Source organism: Euprymna scolopes, chromosome 10 (assembly GCF_053919585.1).
Source record: "Euprymna scolopes isolate OS-2025 chromosome 10, ASM5391958v1, whole genome shotgun sequence".
Taxonomy (NCBI): domain Eukaryota; kingdom Metazoa; phylum Mollusca; class Cephalopoda; order Sepiida; family Sepiolidae; genus Euprymna; species Euprymna scolopes.
In genome coordinates this window covers 132,916,286-132,934,953 of record NC_136491.1, presented here as the reverse complement: position 1 = coordinate 132,934,953, position 18,668 = coordinate 132,916,286, and the positions used below count along the sequence as shown (strand labels likewise).

Below are 18,668 nucleotides of genomic sequence, written 5' to 3'. Positions count from 1 at the left end.
TGAACGAATTTTCGATCTCCAGACTTGAAATTTGGTATATAGGATATTCAGTCATGGTGAAAACTTTTTAATTGGTTTTCATTCGGAAAAAGGGGGTGTTAAAGGGTCAGAATTTAAAAATTAATACATGAGGGTGATGACATTTTTATCTGTTTTAAACTATTTCACGATCACGACTGCGCATGCGCGGTCGTGAAATATGACAGTTTCCTTATATAGAGTATCAGTTTGCTTAAAAATACTTTTCAACGATCATGTTAAGCTGGCCTAATGGTTATCGTACTTGACTCACTGTTTTTCGTTTTGATCTCAGCTCGATTTTTTTTTATTTACAAGAAGTGAACTGTTTAGTAAAACACATAATACTCGAATGGACATGTCTAATTTCTTTCAGTTTTCTTACTTCATTTCTTAAAGGAACATAACGTTCCTACATACGGTATTTCTGTTTATAATATATAAGAATTCTGCATTAATTAAAATATCACCGGGCGATCTACTAGTAGATCTATAAAAGTGAGAATGTGTCTGTGTGAGGATAACTCAACCTATATACTCAACCAATGTTTAATTTACAAACTTGAAATTTGGTATTTAGGGTATTCAGATACGTGGAAAGCTTTTTCATCCAGAAAAAAGGGCTGGTAAGTCGTCAAAATTAACAAATTGTTACTCGGGGTTGACATCGGATTTTTATTTATTTGTCAATCGTTCACATGACAGCTTCCTTATGTTAAGGGCAAGTAGGTCTGAAAACACTTTTGAAAGATTGTCACCATCTGGCGTGATAGTTTATATATATATATATATATATATATATATATATATATATATATATGACAGATGCCACATACTAATGAATTACTTCTAGGCTTTTAGGCACTATCATGTAATTTTTTTAACACAATTTCAGACGCATTAAGTTGTTATAAGAAAACGCCACAATCCAGAGAGAGAGAAAAAGAAAGAAATCAAAGAGAGAGAGAGGGGGGTGTTACAAGTGAAAAAGAGAGAAAATATTATTTCAAAAGAAAGCCTGGAAAAATCATGGATTACATAGTAAAATGTGAGCATGAAAAGTAATATGGTTAAAACTGATTTTGTACACCAGTTTTCAAGAATTCTGACAAAAGAACTGACCGAGTAAATTATCGCCCCATTAGCCTCCTCCCACTTTTCGCCAAAATATTTGAGACAATAATTAACCAAGCTCTAGTCCATCACCTTACAAATGCTAAACTTCTGACTGACAAAGTATATGGATTTTAGACAAGCCCGTTCAACAGCAGAGATCCTAACTGTAATATCAGAAAGTATATACCATTGACAAAGTGGGGGAGGGTAGACCGGTAGTTTTAGATATAACTAAGGCTTTTGACAGGGTATTGGCATGAAGGTCTTCTCAGGAAAATCAGATCATATGTTATCACTGGAATAATAATGACATAATTAAATCCTTCTTAGATAAGAGAAAAAATCCAGGTTGTCCTCGACGATCGTACATCTAAACAATACGATATAAATGCGTGGGGTGACTCAGGGGTCTATCCTGCGACCTCTGTTATTCCTAATATTCATAAATGACCTCCCAGACAAAATTGCCTGTGAGATGGGTGTAAATGCTGACGACACCTCACTCTATAACAGACAAGACAGGAAAACAAATGAACACATATCTAAAGAAATGACAAAACACTAGAGGATGACCTCCGATCTGTAGTGGAATGGGGACATAATTGGATGGTCACATTCAATGCTGCCAAGATAACACTCGTTTCCTTCAATAATTACAAGAACGCTTCTCTAGCACCAATAACAATGACCAATAACTCTTTATCTTAAAGTCCATCCTTTAAACTCCTTGGCCCAACGCTCTCAGGAAACATGAGTTGGAACAATTACATCGAGAGTATCGCCGGGATCGCTGCGAAGAAGGTATGTTCTCTCTACCGTGTTAGAAATATACTAACGCCCGAAAGTATCATATACCTCTATAAGGCCATCATTCGCCCATGTATGGAGTATTTTTGCCATATTTGGGCCGGTGAATCTGCTACTAATCTCGCTCCTAGACAAGGTTCAAAAAAGAGTCGCCAATCTGATAGGTCCTGAACTGTCATCTAAACCAGCCCCTGTCCCATCGACGAAATGTTTAATCCGTCTGCCTTTTCTAAAAGAACTTTAATGGTGAATGCTCTGACGAACTGCGAGCACTTGTGCCCCCCGACGTAAATACCCCAAACAAACCCGACAAGCAGCTAAATCCCACCCCTTCACAGTAGAGACCCCTAGATGTAAGAGAGCCTTCTACTCCAGTAGTTTCTTTCCCAGGAAGGCTAGACTTTGGAATTCCCTGCCGGGTCCCTGCTTTCCCAACTGTACTGACATGTATAAGTTCAAGTGCAACGTGAACCGACATCTTGCTGCCCAACTCCCTACAAACTACCAATGATGCCCATGTCTCTGATAGTAGCCATCTACAACAAAGTGTTTGGGGTGAAAATGTGATAAAAAAAATAAACGTGGAAAAGTAAAAAGACTAGTTGTTAAAACTTGAAAAGAAAAGGACAAGATATTCTAGTAAAAATATAATAAATTATGACTTAATATATTGCATTATTGATTAAGAATTGATTATATAATGTTTAATTGAATTAAAAAATTAATGCTGCAAAATTTTAAGGTTTAAATTCATTATATTTTTACTAGAATACGTTTCCATGTTCCAATAGCACACATTGGTTTTACAACCAGAGTTTTATCAGCCGCTTCATCATGCATCTTTTTTATCCTCCTACTTATAGCTTTGATCTTTCCAAGACTACAGTCACAGACATCTCCTATTTTTGTGATAATCATCTTTCATTCTGTTAGCTGTTTACGTCAAATAGCTTTATGCCTTGTCTCAAGCGCTTTCCTTAAAAAAATACTGATTTAGTCAAAGCAATAATTAATACGCAGTAACGCCATTATTTGCTAAAGCAAGTCGGAGGCTACACCGAAGGTGATGATATTAATAGAAATCAAATTACACCAATAGTCACTGTTTTCCTCTCTAAACAACTGCATTTTTTAAATCACTCAAGCACGACATCCACTTTATTGTTGTCTCATTTTATTCGTGGGCGGAATAGTTTACAAACTGCTAGGAAATTAAAACCTGACATAAAAAGGTAAGTTTATTTTATATAAAAAAAAACTTTCAATCACGGCCGGATTCACATATGGTTAAAGCCTAGGGTCTCCGAAGATTATGATGTCCCAAATATAATATCTTTATTTTCTGCCTGGTCGCCATGATTTATTATGACGTACGAGATTTGTCGCACACAGCAAAAAAAAAAGAAAAAAAAAACAAGCAAAAAAAAAAATAATTTTACGTTAAATTTATATGCAAAACTGATCCTCTACTCTGAATTTTTTTAATAATACTTGTTTATTTTGTTGTTGTTTTTTGTTTTACTTCAGAGTGTTCACACGTAATTGCCTAAAATGAAGAATCTATTTTTTCGCCTGACAAATAACGTATTTTATTAATTATCTATTCTTAAAGAAATTATTTTTTTTATTTTTGCGGAGAAGGTAAACCCAAGTAAAGCAATTAATACAAAGGACTTAATCGAAACGTGTAGATTAAAAACATGAGTTTTAAATAAATACGCATAAATTTGGAGCTTAATGCTATTTCTGTCTTCAAAAAAGAGATTCTGCTTTTTTAGGCGATTACGTGTGAACACTGTGGAAATCTTGACGGAAGAAAGGAAAAACGACAAAACGAAATGATTTTTCCATATTTAAGAGAATGTGATCAATGTCGTATAAACATTTAAAATAACTTTTAAACTATTCTAGTTTTTTTTCTAGAGCAGTTTAACTATTTTTTGCCACTAACCCAAAGTTAGAATGGTATGATGAACAAATTGATTGTAGCATTTGATCACTGATAACTGATATATATATATATATATATATATATATATATATATATATATATGTATATATATATATATGTATATATATATATATATATATAGAGAGAGAGAGAGACAAATGACAAAAGTTATATTCCAAAATTTATGATGTTGACTATCTTATAATTTATTCCTTTCATCAGTTGACCTATACAATTCTTGACAGTATCTGTTTCGTAGCGCCAAAATCGATCACTTAATTATTATATTAATCAGTTAATCTATTTTGCCCTTAACTCATCAGAAGAAATAGCAACAATCAATCCGTCAAAAGGAATTGAAATTTCATTTGACATGGTAAAAATCCGAAAATTGGAAGAGCAGCAGTGATTTAGTCCGTAATAAATTGTTAAAGCGCCTACGGTTGATTTTATAAAATTATTTTCATATAACGACTCGAATTTAAGTTTAAAATGCAAATATCAAGTATCATCGTTCAGTTGTATTCTAAACAGAAGCATTCACTTCGAACGCGTTCCGGTCTTACAAAATAACCTACTGTTAATTTTAATCGTCGGACCCTTCTTGTACGGTGATAAACTTCTCAAATGCACGCGTGATGTTAGACTGTATAAGGCTGTTAACTAATAGAAAAATCGGACTGTTTTTTCTGTAAGCGGATTTTTTCGATTTTCAATTTTTGATAGTTAACCGATACAAGAATTATATATGAACACTGATAAACGCATACATTTATGGGAATATATTTAAATCGACGCAGCTGTTTTCTGTGTCAATAGGGAACAAACTCACACACACAAAGCGCATGTATATATATATGTAGTATATTATATATATATATATATATATATATATATATATATCAACTCTATTCGAACGGTATCATTATATCTTCTTAATATCTTGCGATATATTTGAATATCATACACGTGTTCCAAGAGATTATTTCTTATTGTCATACATTTACTTTTTTTTAGAGAGTCACGACTTATCAAGGTCCAGAGGCCACTTGAGGATGGGGTTATATAGTTATCAATGGGATAATATTGTAGTAATCGTTAGTAATGGAAGTTTGGTAAATTGGATTATTTATGGGAACGGCTCATCAAGAACTTGTTTACGTTGGACTTGAAGACGACAATATTGTAGTCAGCTGGAAAGCAAGGAAACTGAAGAGAGTTGCACAGGCGTGCAGTTCTAAGAAAGAAGCTTTGTTCATGGAATCTACGTTTTGATTTAGGCACAGATAAAGAGTGGGAAAATTAGTGACAGTGGTTTCAACTAGACGAGTGTTTTTCGTGACGCGCATAAATTATTACTTGTTATTAAATTATAAAATATAGATCATGTTTCGTAGTTTTAATAAACTATGTATGGTGTCTGTTCTTTGGCAGTGAAACTGTTTTTATCTAATTTTGATTTTAAAATTTTAATTTCTTCTATTTTAACTTTTGTTTTAGTTTGTTAAGACATCCGCAATATTTTGTATTTAAAATAAATAATATAAAAAATAATTTAATAACTAATTATAATGTTTTCGATATTGTTCTTTTCCTGTGAAGTGTAATTTTATATTTTCTAGATCCTTTTTGACTTATTATATTATTATTACTTTAATATATTATATTATATTATATTATTATTATTACTTATTATATTATTATTATTACTTTATTATATAGAAGGTTTTTATTCATATCATATAGTATTAATTAAAAGAACATTTGTTAATAATAAAAAAAGCAATATTCTGAGTGAAGTTAAAAGTAAAATAACGTTTTTCCTTAGTGTTGTTGGTTTGATATTAAATTAACAAAAACTTTTTTAATTTTGATTTCAAATGATGTATTTTCAAACAGGTTTTCGTTATAATACCTTTTTATATATAGGAGTCACCACTTATCAAGGCCACTCGAGGATAAGATTGAAAAAGTGTACAATAGTCAATGGGACAATATAGTAATCGTTAGTCGTGAAAATTTGGTTAATTGGCTTACTTAAGGGTAACGGCTGATCAAAAACTTGTTTACGTTGGACTTGAAGACCACCATATTCTAGTCAGTTGGAAAGCAGGCAAACGGAAGAGAGTTCCACGGGTGTGCAGTTCTAAGAAATAAGCTTTGTTCATGGAATCTACGTTTAGGTTTAGGTGCAGATGAAGACTGGAGGAAATTATTAATAGTTTTCAGCTAGACGAGTGTTTCTCGTAAAAATTTGGCAAGGGGGGCACCATAAATTATTACTCAGACGAGCACTTGTCATGAAAAAAACGATAAAACAAAGAGAGGCTCACAACATATCTTCTGTGAGAAAGCGGTTGCAGGGAAGAGAAAAGGGTATCCCCTACTAGGCTATGGAGTCTGTTTTGAACTCTATCAAGGCAGAATAAGATGCTTCTAGCAGCTCCTGACCAGATGTGGCAACAGAACTCCATCTTTAGACGTACCTGGCTCTTATATATGTAGAGAATTGCATTAGCAGTGAGATATCTGCTGGATCGATAGAAGGATCCCACCATTTTTCCACTGCCGTTGGAAACGGATTTGATGTACGTGTTCCATTTCAGATCAGGAGTTAAGGTCAATTCTAGAAGCTTGTAAAAACATGGAGCCTCCCCAAGACGAAAGTCATTCATAGTTTATATATAATTTTAAAGAGCGTTGTTCGCTGTATCAGGTCTTTTACATTACAATCGCTTTAAAAATATGTCTTCATTTTATAACGTTGAATACAAAATAGAAAAAAATCGAATTCGCACACTTTTCTTATTTCAACTAAAGTTAAGCCGAAAAGCTGCTTAAACAGCTCGCGATATTTTACGAAGCGTTTGTTCGAGGAACAAACGAGTGAAAAAAAAATGGTGGTTTAAAAATTTCTGCGGCAGCGACGAGAGTCTTGCAGGTAATGAGCGTAGTGGTCAGCCATCGGATGTTGACAACAATCAATTAAGAGCCATATATATATATATATATATATATATATAATATATATATATGGCGATTAAGCTACACTGAATATTTCGCGTTTCATCCACTCTGGGACTCTTCGCGCTTATGCGCATAAGCCTGAAGAGTTCTAAAGTGGATGAACTGCTGAATATTCAGTGTAGCTTAATCGCCATATATATTTTATAACTTACTAACTCGCTCTACCTACGTATTGAGCACTTTTGAAGTAAATACTTAAAGTTTACGCATAAATTTATACTTTCGTATATTAATTTTATGTGAGTAAATGAAGTAGTTATATATATATATATATATATATATATATATATATATATATATATATATATATGCGTGTGTGAGTATTCGTTTTTTTGTTTCTTTGTATTTTGGTATGTGTGTATCAAAATTAAAATATAGCTTTCGCATAACTAGTGTACACGTTCCGTCAAAAATGACAGGAAAAATTATGCGTGAATAGTGTTATTTTTATTATTCATATAAAATTATAGAATTGTGTCAGTAACTTAATATTTCATATGTAAATTATTATTGTCATATTTGATTTCCCCAAGAAAAAGTGTTCATTTTTATATTTGTCAGATATCTTTTTGTTTTCGCTAGGCAGTTTTCTTTCCAGAAATGTAGGAAACATTACAAAAACACTAAAACGTGTAAGTGTATAAATAAATGAGAATCCTTTTAAAACAGAAGTGTTTAACAACGTGTATAGTTTACCAAGCTACAATAACAACTACGAAAAATCGTGCTATAAATTATTCGTATTGCAGAATACACTTTCAAGAAAAAATACATCGACTATAAATGTTTCTTAAGCAATTCATATTACACACTCAAAGCATCACTTTCTGCATGGTACCTAGAACAAACTAATTAAAACCAGCCACTGATTGTCAAATGGGATATTTTAAAGAAAACGAACATTGAATTCATCTTGTTATTTATGCCTAAATGAAGAATTATACATTATAAAATATATTATTTAATTTAAAAATAGAGATAAGCTCCTACATAAAGGTATAAGACATAAATAAATCGTAGGTATTACAAACTCCTATATCTCGGCCATCTGCATACTCTCCCTTAAATTACATATTAACATAAAATATTTTAGTGTTTAGTCTTTTAGTTTATGCAAATCATAGCTTTAATTTATATTTTGTTGGTTATTTTTCATTCAATTTAATTTTAGTACTACTAGTGTTTATTTATGATCATAATTATCATCATATAACATGTTTTGTACCATTTTATAAACGCCTTTACCTAATCTGCATCAAACTTAAACACATTGGTTTTATATATACCGTTTGTTCATACCCCCTTGTCCTTAACTATTTTACTTGTTATTCTGGATTTTTATTGATACACTATTATATCATATTATCTTACGTTTTATTGTTTAATTATTCAAATATTTTCTGTTATTATTTTAATGTTTTATTGATGTAAGATTCAATATTTTATACATTTTATGGTTTTATAATCGTATCATTATAATATTTATTACTGCTATTTTATCATTTATTTTTTGCTCATATAAGTAAAAAATGTATATTTTTACTTATAAACACACTGCCATATTTATATAGTTAACATAAACCCATGTACTCTTATTATATTATCATATTGGTTCATTATTATTTTATATTATATTATTATATTAACACATAATATTCTATCTAATAAGTTTATTATTTATTTAATATTCCACTGTATATATATTTATTCTCTTCATTACTTTATATCATTATTATCAATTAGCAACATTATATGTGTTTTTTAATACAAATCATTATAAAACGACGACACTTATTACTCTTAGATATTAATTTTTAATTAATTTTGTAATTTTATTCTGAACAGCCTTCATAATTTAATAATGATGTAATATGCTGTTTTATTTATAAATCCCGCAAAACAGTGTTTCATGGTAAGCAACTAATGACCCCTTAAAATAAAATATTAGTGCTATAGTAAATTCTAGAGCGATCTGATGCAGGGATTGCATGTGATTAAATTACTTACTGACTAGATGATTTTCTTACGAATGATAAAGACTTATATTTTTGTATAGTTTTAAAGGTTAAAATCTTCAAAGACTATATATATATATATATACATATATATATATATATATATATATGTATATATATTTCCATTGATTAAATATAAATTAAATAAATATAAATAAATAGTTAAATATCCAATCCGATACAAATAGGAAAAGGTTCGACGTAAATCTCAAAACAATAGATGCAAATAAAAATAAGAAGGAAAAATAAAAAATAAATAAACAAAAAATTGAACAAAAGACGTCATATTTTTTTTGTTTCACAGACTAGTTAACCAAATTCAGTTAAACTTTTTCTATAGTGAAAACTCTTTTAAATAACCTGCAATATAACCATGACAACTGTTCTCACTCCTCTTCCATTTTCCTCCCCTACTGTTTTCACACTTTCTCTATATTATTATATTATCCCTCCTCCTTGCCACTTTCTCTAACCTTTCCCTACAACTACCCTTTTAACCCTTCTCACTTCTTTTAGCTCTTCCTCCTTCTTATAACAGAAACTATATTTTTGGATATTATTTAAACCCATAAGAACTTTGATTTTTGTTTATTGTCAGTCATGGCAATATTTCCATCCGCAAAATTTTAAAAGTTTCCACGTTCCAATAGCACGTTTACAACCACAGTTTGATCAGCCCGCTTCGTCATGCATCTTGTCAATTCTTGTTCAGTTTATCAACATCTACAAAAAAACAGAACTGCATCCTTCTGATTTAAGAGAATTTTACTTTATAACACAAATATAATGCATTATGAAACCATTTCAAAATAATATAAAAATACTTGGTTACAACCCAGCAGCCTACAATTGATAAAATTACAAAAGGTTCACTATTTCGTTTCAAACACTTTCTCACACTAGAGGCTATTCTATATCTCTAGAAATCTACTATCAGACAGTGCATGGAGTCATATTTGGGCTGGTAATTATCTCTTCTTACAAAGGATCCTTGGTAAAGTGCATGAATATATCTGTAACTTTATTGGTCTCACTCTCTCTTTTAAAGACATGATGTCAATTTCAGTCTTTTTTTAATAAATACTATTATGGCACGTGCTTTTCCCTATTGTATGATATATCTCCTGCATCTTTTGTTCCAGCTCGTTTGACTCTTGGTCTAGTTGTCTCCATAAATTAGCTGTTCATTGCAATACAGATTCCTATTACAGTAGCTTCTTTCTAAAAACTGCGGCCTTGTGGGACCCTCTTCCCGCTGACCGTTATCCTCCTACTTATAGCTTTGATCTTTCCAAGACCACAGTCACAGACATCTCCTATTTTTGTGATAATCATCTTTCATTCTTGTTAGCTGTTTACATCAAATAGCTTTATGCCTTGTCTCAAGCGCTTTCCATAAAAAATACTGATTTAGTCAAAGCAATAATTAATACGCAGTAACGCCATTATTTGCTAAAGCAAGTTTGAGGCTACACCGAAGGTGATGATATTAATAGAAATAAAATTACACCAATCGTCACTGTTTTCCTCTCTAAACAACTGCATTTTTTAAATCACTCAAGCAAGACATTCACTTTATTGTTGTTTCGTTTTATTCATGGACGGAATAGTTTACAAACTGCTAGGAAATTTTAATCTTACATAAAAAGGTAAGTTTATTTTATATATAAAAAAAACTTTCAATCACGGCCGGTTTCACATATGGTTAAAACTAGGGTCTCCGAAGATTATGATGTCCCAAATATAATCTCTTTATTTTCTGCCTGGTCGCCATGATTTATTATGACGCACAAAATTTGTCTCACACAGCCAAAAAAAAGAAAAAAAAAAAAAGCAAGCAAAAATATAACGGAAATCATTTTACGTTAAATATATATGCAAAACTGATCCCCTACTCTGAATTTTTAAATACTTGTTTATCTTGTTGTTGTTTTTTGTTTTACTTCAGAGTGTTCACACGTAATTGTCTAAAAAGAAGAATTTTTTTTCCTGACAAATAACGTATTTCATTAATTATCTATTCTTAAAGAAATTATTTTTTTTTTAATTTTTGCAGGGAAGGTAAACCCAAGTAAAGCAATCAATTAAAAAGGACTTGACCGAAACGTGTAGATTAAAAATGTGAGTTTTAAATAAATACGGATAAATTTGGAGCTTAATGCTATTTCTGTCTTCAAAAAAGAGATTCTGCTTTTTTAAGCGATTAGGATATTGATATATATATATATATATATATATATATATATATATATATATATATATATATAGAGAGAGAGAGAGAGAGAGAGAGAGAGAGAGAGACAAATGACAAAAAGTTATATTCCAAAATTTATGATGTTGACCATCTTATAATTTATTCCTTTAATTCAGTTGACCTATACAATTCTTGACAGTATCTGTTTCGTTGCGCAAAATCAATCACTTAATTATTATATTAATCAGTGATTCTATTATGCCCTATCTCGTCGGAAGAAATAGCAACAATCAATCCGTCAAAAGGAATTGAAATTAAATTTGACATGGTAAAAATCCGAAAATTGGAAGAGCAGCAGTGATTTAGTCCGCAATGAATTGTAAAGAACCTACGGTTGATTTTATAAAAATATTTTCATATAACTATTCGAATTTAAAGTTTAAAATGCAAATATCAAGTATCATCGTTCAGTTGTATTCTAAGCAGACGCATTAACTTCGAACTTGAGGAGGGGGTTATATAGTTATCAATGGGATAATATTGTAGTAATCGTTAGTAATGGAAGTTTGGTAAATTGGATTACTTATGGGAACGACTCATCAAGAACTTGTTTACGTTGGACTTGAACACGACAATATTGTAGTCAGCTGGAAAGCAAGGAAACGGAAGAGAATTCCACAGGCGTGCAGTTCTAAGAAAGAAGCTTTGTTCATGGAATCTACGTTTTGATTTAGGCATAGATAAAGAGTGGGGGGGAATTATTGACAGTGGTTTCAGCTAGACGAGTGTTTTTCGTGACGCGCATAAATTATTACTTGTTATTAAATTATAAAATATAGATCATGTTTCGTAGTTTTAATAAACTATGTATGGTGTCTGTTTTTGGCAGGGAAACTGTTTTTATTTAATTTTGATTTTAAAATTTTAATTTCTTCTATTTTAACTTTTGTTTTAGTTTGTTAAGACATCAGCAATATTTTGTATTTAAAATAAATAATATAAAAAATAATTTAATAACTAATTATAATGTTTTGGATATTGTTCTTTTCTTGTGAAGTGTAATTTTATATTTTCTTTATTCTTTTTGACTTATGCTATTATATAGAAGGTTTTTATTTATATTATATAGTATTAATTAAAAGAACATTTTTTAATAATAAAAAAGCGATATTTTGAGTAAAGTTAAAAGTAAAGTAACGCTTTTCCTTAGTGTTGTTGGTTTAATATTAAATTAACAAAAACGTTTTTAATTTTGATTTCAAATGATGTATTTTCAAACAGATTTTCGTTATAATACCTTTTTTTACATAGGAGTCACCACTTATCAAGGCCACTCGAGGATAAGATTGAAAAAGTGTACAATAGTCAATGGGACAATATAGTAATCGTTAGTCGTGAAAATTTGGTTAATTGGCTTACTTAAGGGTAACGGCTGATCAAAAACTTGTTTACGTTGGACTTGAAGACCACCATATTCTAGTCAGTTGGAAAGCAGGCAAACGGAAGAGAGTTCCACGGGTGTGCAGTTCTAAGAAATAAGCTTTGTTCATGGAATCTACGTTTAGGTTTAGGTGCAGATGAAGACTGGAGGAAATTATTAATAGTTTTCAGCTAGACGAGTGTTTCTCGTAAAAATTTGGCAAGGGGGGCACCATAAATTATTACTCAGACGAGCACTTGTCATGAAAAAAACGATAAAACAAAGAGAGGCTCACAACATATCTTCTGTGAGAAAGCGGTTGCAGGGAAGAGAAAAGGGTATCCCCTACTAGGCTATGGAGTCTGTTTTGAACTCTGTCAAGGCAGAATAAGATGCTTCTAGCAGCTCCTGACCAGATGTGGCAACAGAACTCCATCTTTAGACGTACCTGACTCTTATATATGTAGAGAATTGCATTAGCAGTGAGATATCTGCTGGATCGATAGAAGGATCCCACCATTTTTCCACTGCCGTTGGAAACGGATTTGATGTACGTGTTCCATTTCAGATCAGGAGTTAAGGTCAATTCTAGAAGCTTGTAAAAACATGGAGCCTCCCCAAGACGAAAGTCATTCATAGTTTATATATAATTTTAAAGAGCGTTGTTCGCTGTATCAGGTCTTTTACATTACAATCGCTTTAAAAATATGTCTTCATTTTATAACGTTGAATACAAAATAGAAAAAAATCGAATTCGCACACTTTTCTTATTTCAACTAAAGTTAAGCCGAAAAACTGTTTAAACAGCTCGCGATATTTTACGAGGTGTTTGCTCGAGGAACAAACAAGTGAAACAAAATTATGGTTTAAAAATTTTTGCGGCAGCGACGAGAGTCTTGCAGTCTTAAAAAAAATGCTCTGCCGAGGTTGCTCCAGTTCTGTCCAAACTTTATAATAAATGCCTTAACGAATCTTGTTTTCCCGACTGCTGGAAAACCGCCTCTGTTGTACCAGTCTTCAAGAATTCTGGTGAAAGAACTGACCCACTAAATTATCGCCCCATTAGCCTCCTCCCGCTTTTCGCTAAAATATTTGAGTCCCTAGTTAATCAAGCCCGAGTCCAGCACCTAACAGCTGCTAAACTCCTGACTGACAAACAATATGGATTCAGGCAAGCCCGTTCAACAGCAGATATCTTAACTGTAGTTTCTGAACGTATATACCGTTCATTGGATAAAACAGGGGAGGATAGAGCGGTGGCCCTTGATATATCTAAGGCTTTTGACAGGGTATGGCACAATGGTCTTCTAAGGAAAATTAGATTATATGGTATCACTGGAAGAATACATAATGTAATTAAATCCTTCTTAAGTAAAAGAAAAATCCAAGTTGTCCTCGAGGTTCGTATATCTAAACAATATGGTATAAATGCGGAAGTACCTCAGGGGTCTATCCTTGGACCTCTATTATTCCTGATATTCACAAATGACCTCCCTGATAAAATTGTTTCGGAGATGGGTATATTTGCCGATGACACCACTCTCTATAACAGATATGAGGGGAAAACAAATGAACACATATCCAAGGAAATGGCAGAAACTCTAGAGGATGACCTCCAATCCGTAGTGGAATGGGGACAAAAATGGTTGGTCACATTCAATGCTGCTAAGACTAAGCTTGTTTCCTTCAATAACTACAAGAAACCTTCTCTACCACCAATAGCAATGGCCAATAACACATTCCCTGAAAGTACTTCTTTTAAACTCCTCGGCCTAACGTTTACAAGGAATATGAACTGGAATAGATACATTGAGAGCATTGCCAAGGCTGCTGCAGGGAAGTTTGGCTCCCTCTACCGTGCTAGAAAACTTCTTACGCCTGACAGTATCCTGTACCTCTATAAGGCAACCATTCGCCCATGTATGGAGTACTGTTGTCACATCTGGGCTGGTGCATCTGCTGCTTGTCTCTCGCTCCTGGACAGGGTTCAAAAGAGAAGCACCAACCTGATAGGTCCTGCACTGTCATCTAGGCTTCAGCCTCTGTCCCATCGACGAGATGTTGCATCCCTCTGCCTGTTCTACAAATACTTTAATGGTGAATGCTCTGACGAACTGCAAACACTTGTACCTCCCCGACGTAACTACCCTCGACAAACCCGACAAGCTACTAAGTCTCATCCCTTTACAGTAGAGATCCCTAGGTGCAAGAAAGCCTTTTACTCCAATAGTTTCTTCCCCAGAACTGCGGGTCTTTGGAACTCCCTTCCGGGATTCTGCTTTCCCAACTGCAATGATATGCAGAAGTTCAAGTGTAATGTTAACAAACATCTTTCTACTCATCTCCCTTCATAATGACCCCGCTAATTAAGTCCCTAATAGTAGCCCCTGCTTCAAAGTGGCACTGTGCCTTGTTTGGGATGAAAATTGAATTTAAAAAAAAAGGTAATGAGCGTAGTGGTCAGCCATCGGATGTTGACAACAATCAATTAAGAGCCATATATATATATAAAGGTATAAAATATATATGGCGATTGTACTACACTGAATATTCCGCGTTTCATCCACTCTAGGACTCTTCGGGCTTATGCGCATAAGCCTGAATAGTTCTAGAGTGGATGAAACGTGGAATATTCAGTGTAGCTTAATCGCCATATATATTTTATAACTTACTAACTAGCTCTACCTACGTATCGAGCACTTTTGAAGTAAATACTTAAAGTTTACGCATAAATTTATACTTTCGTATATTAATTTTATGTGAGTAAATGAAGTAGTTATATATATATATATATATATATATATATATATATATATATATATATATATATGTATAGGGGGCTCTTGGGTAGAGGTAGTACCTTTTAGTCTCTGGCTGCTGCACCCAATAGGGTGGACAGAGATCACTGGTCCTCACCCATCTCCTAAATCTCTCACTTGCTAGCTCCAAGAGCTATACCCTGGGTACTAGTCTCAGCAGGCCTGCCAAACCTTGTGAGGGGACGGTGTTGGTACAGCATCGCTAAGCAATGTGTCCACTAGACTGAACTAACCGTTAGAGTCAAGGACCAAGAAATAGCTGGTATGGTATCCAGCTGCACAGAAAGCTTACCAGGGTGGATCAGGCCCTTTAGTGTTGGCTCACAACTGATCTAGGAGATGGGACACTCTTACAAGAAAATCCTGCGATCGTTTTATCATCTGACGTGTGACACATGTGTGCACCTGTACAGACCATGTTAATTCGATGGAGAAAGTGTGCTTTGTTCAGCACAAGCAATGACCACTTAAAACAAATCAAAGTGCCGGTTGTTCAGTGAACAATTTTCACTCATTTAAGCCTAAGATTTGGTACATCGATATATGCTTTCTTTCTTTTTTTTTAACTAATAATCAATTAATAAAACCCTGTGGCGATGATGGCATTGTGACGGGAACAGGTGAAGGGTGTCACTGGTAGTTCCTAGCATGAACATTGCACATAGGTGTTGGAAGGTAGATGGCCGTTTTTCACAACACCCGCAAGTAATTGTGTGACTCGTGTCCTCCTTTCATAACAAAGCAGCCCTTTATAGGATGGCACTGCTTTCCTCTTCATGGGGAGGGGTCTATAAAAGGTGACCTAAAAATTGTTTACTTGCTTATGTCCCTGTCATCAGGTGCAGATGTCTGGGCATCCAATATTTGCACCCAAATCAAGAATAGAAACAAAATGCATGGAGCGAATATGTTCATTGCGACTTGGAATGTAAGAACACTCTAGGATAACAAAAGGAACCCTGAACGAAAAACCGCTATTATAGCACGTGTGTTAAGGCATCATAGAATTTCTGTTGCTGCTCTTTCTGAAACTCGGTTTGCTGATACAGGACAGCTAGAGGAAGTTGAAGGTGGATACACTTTTTATTGGATTGGAAAACCAAGTTCTGAGAAACGTGAATCTGGTGTTGGTTTTGCCATCAGGACTGATATTGCCAAAAATCTTGAGTCCCTGCCAGTTGGTATAAATGACAGACTTATGTCCTTGCGCATTGCAGTAGGAAAGGACAAATATGCCACATTTTTGAGTTGCTATGCACCTACACTTCATTCATCTGATGAGCTAAAGGAGAGGTTTTACTCCTCTTTACGCGAACAAATCAACAAGGTCTGTATACAGAATAAGCTGTTTGTCTTGGGTCACTTCAATGCTCGTGTGGGTAGTGATACACAATTCTGGAGAAATGTCATTGGTTCACATGGAATTGGTAAAGTCAACTCAAATGGTGTTCTCTTATTGTGTCTTTGCAGTGAATTCGATCTTTTGCTAACTAATACAGTGTTTCAGCTGCCTAATTGCAAGAAAGCCAGTTGGAAACATCCCCGGTCTAATCATTATCATCTCATTGATTATGTCATTGTACGTCGTTCTGGTAGACAAGCTATAAATCTTATACGTTCTTACAGCACCGGGGAATGTTGGTCAGACCATAAATTGATCTGCTTCACAGTCAGGATGAAAACCAAGCGCCCTGTTCGAAACCAACGTAACTCTTCCATCAAGAGAATTGATGTAGGCAAGTTGAAAGTTAAGGAGATAATGCACTCATTTCAAAAGGCTACTGATGAAAAGCTGTCCTCCGTTGTCTGTAGGAATGATATTGGGGCATCTTGGAGAGAGTTTAAAACTGCAGTGTATGACTCTACTAAAGAGTCATTAGGATATGTTCGAAGGAAAAACCAAGATTGGTTTGATGAAAATGATCAAACTATCGTCCCACTGCTCAATAACATGCATCAAACCCACCAATTATGGATTACTAACAAAAATTCTTCAGTGAAACACAAGGCTTTCAGAATGGCCAAAAGGTTGGCACAATCTCGGCTCCGGAAAATGAAACGAAACTGATGGAAGCGGAAAGATGATGCCTTACAAGATGCGGCAGATAGGTGCGATTTTAAATCATTCTACCAAAACCTCAAGGGGGTGTTTGGTCCCATTTTAAGGGCGACATCTACAATATTTTCGTCGGATGGCATTCTCCTTACTGATAAGAAAGAAATTACTAAGTGCTGGGCTGAACACTTTACAAATGTTTTAAACAAAGAATCGACAGTGGATCGTGGAGCGATTGATGATATTCCTCAGAGGCCAACCATCGAGGCGCTTGCTGATACTCCATCCATGTCGGAGATTGAATGGGCAGTGAAGCAACTTTCGAATGATAAGGATCCAGGTGATGACGGCATACCTGCAGAAATATACAAATGTGGAAGCCAACTGTTAATCAGGAAACTAAGTGCCCTGTTTTCATTAATATGGGAACTTGGTACCGTGCCACAACAGTTCAAAGACGCATCAATTATTCACCTGTTTAAGCACAAAGGAAATAAGTGTGAGTGTGATAACCATAGAGGAATTTCTCTTTTGTCTGTTGCTGGTATGATTCTAGCTCGTGTAATCCTAAACAGACTCAATGGTTCAATCTGTAAAACTGTGGTCCCAGAAACCCAGTGTGGTTTTAGGGCAGGAAGAGGTACTGTGGACATGATCTTCAGCCTTCGGCAACTACAGGAGAAAGCGAGGGAGCAGAATAAGGACTTGTTTGTCACATTCGTTGACCTCACAAAGGCATTTGATACCGTCTGTAGGGATGCCCTGTGGACTGTTTTGAGGAGGCTTGGTATTCCGGACAAGATGTTGAATGATTATCTCCTTTCACTGGGGAATGGTGGCGACAGTACGATCTGACTGTGAACAAAGTGAACCATTTGAAGTGTCAAATGGAACTAAGCAAGGATGTGTCATTGCTCCAATCCTATTTGCTCTTTTCTTTTCGGTGATGCTTGAGACAGCTTTCAGGGACACCTCAGGAGGCATAGGTATTGAGTATCGATCAAGTGGAGGATTATTTAACCAGCAACGGTTCAAGGCCAAAAGCAAGACTTCTGTGCAGACTGTTCTTGACCTCCTTTATGCTGATGACTGTGCTCTTGTCACCCATAGTCTTGATGACATGCAGAACATCCTCAACAGCTTTTCTGGTGCATCTAAGGCCTTCGGTCTTACAATCAGCACAAAAAAGACTGAACTTATTCACCAGCCAAAACCAAACACTACGTCCTCTTCACAACCAGTGGT

The 18,668-nt window shown here is 34.2% G+C and overlaps 1 protein-coding gene and 1 long non-coding RNA gene across 2 annotated transcripts in view; both read left to right on the top strand.

The window, feature by feature from the left end:
• The first annotated feature begins 2,976 nt into the window (after window positions 1-2,976).
• LOC145286277 (uncharacterized) overlaps window positions 2,977-18,668 on the top strand; it is a 77,598-nt gene continuing 61,906 nt past the window's right edge. The window contains exon 1 of the mRNA XM_080135117.1: window positions 2,977-3,173. The gene's annotated coding sequence lies outside the window, so the exon portion shown is untranslated. The remainder of the gene's footprint in view (window positions 3,174-18,668) is intronic.
• On the top strand, window positions 10,460-11,056 carry LOC145286278 (uncharacterized). The gene is made up of 2 exons (XR_013869136.1): window positions 10,460-10,583; window positions 10,991-11,056. It is a non-coding gene; the product is annotated as an uncharacterized LOC145286278 (long non-coding RNA).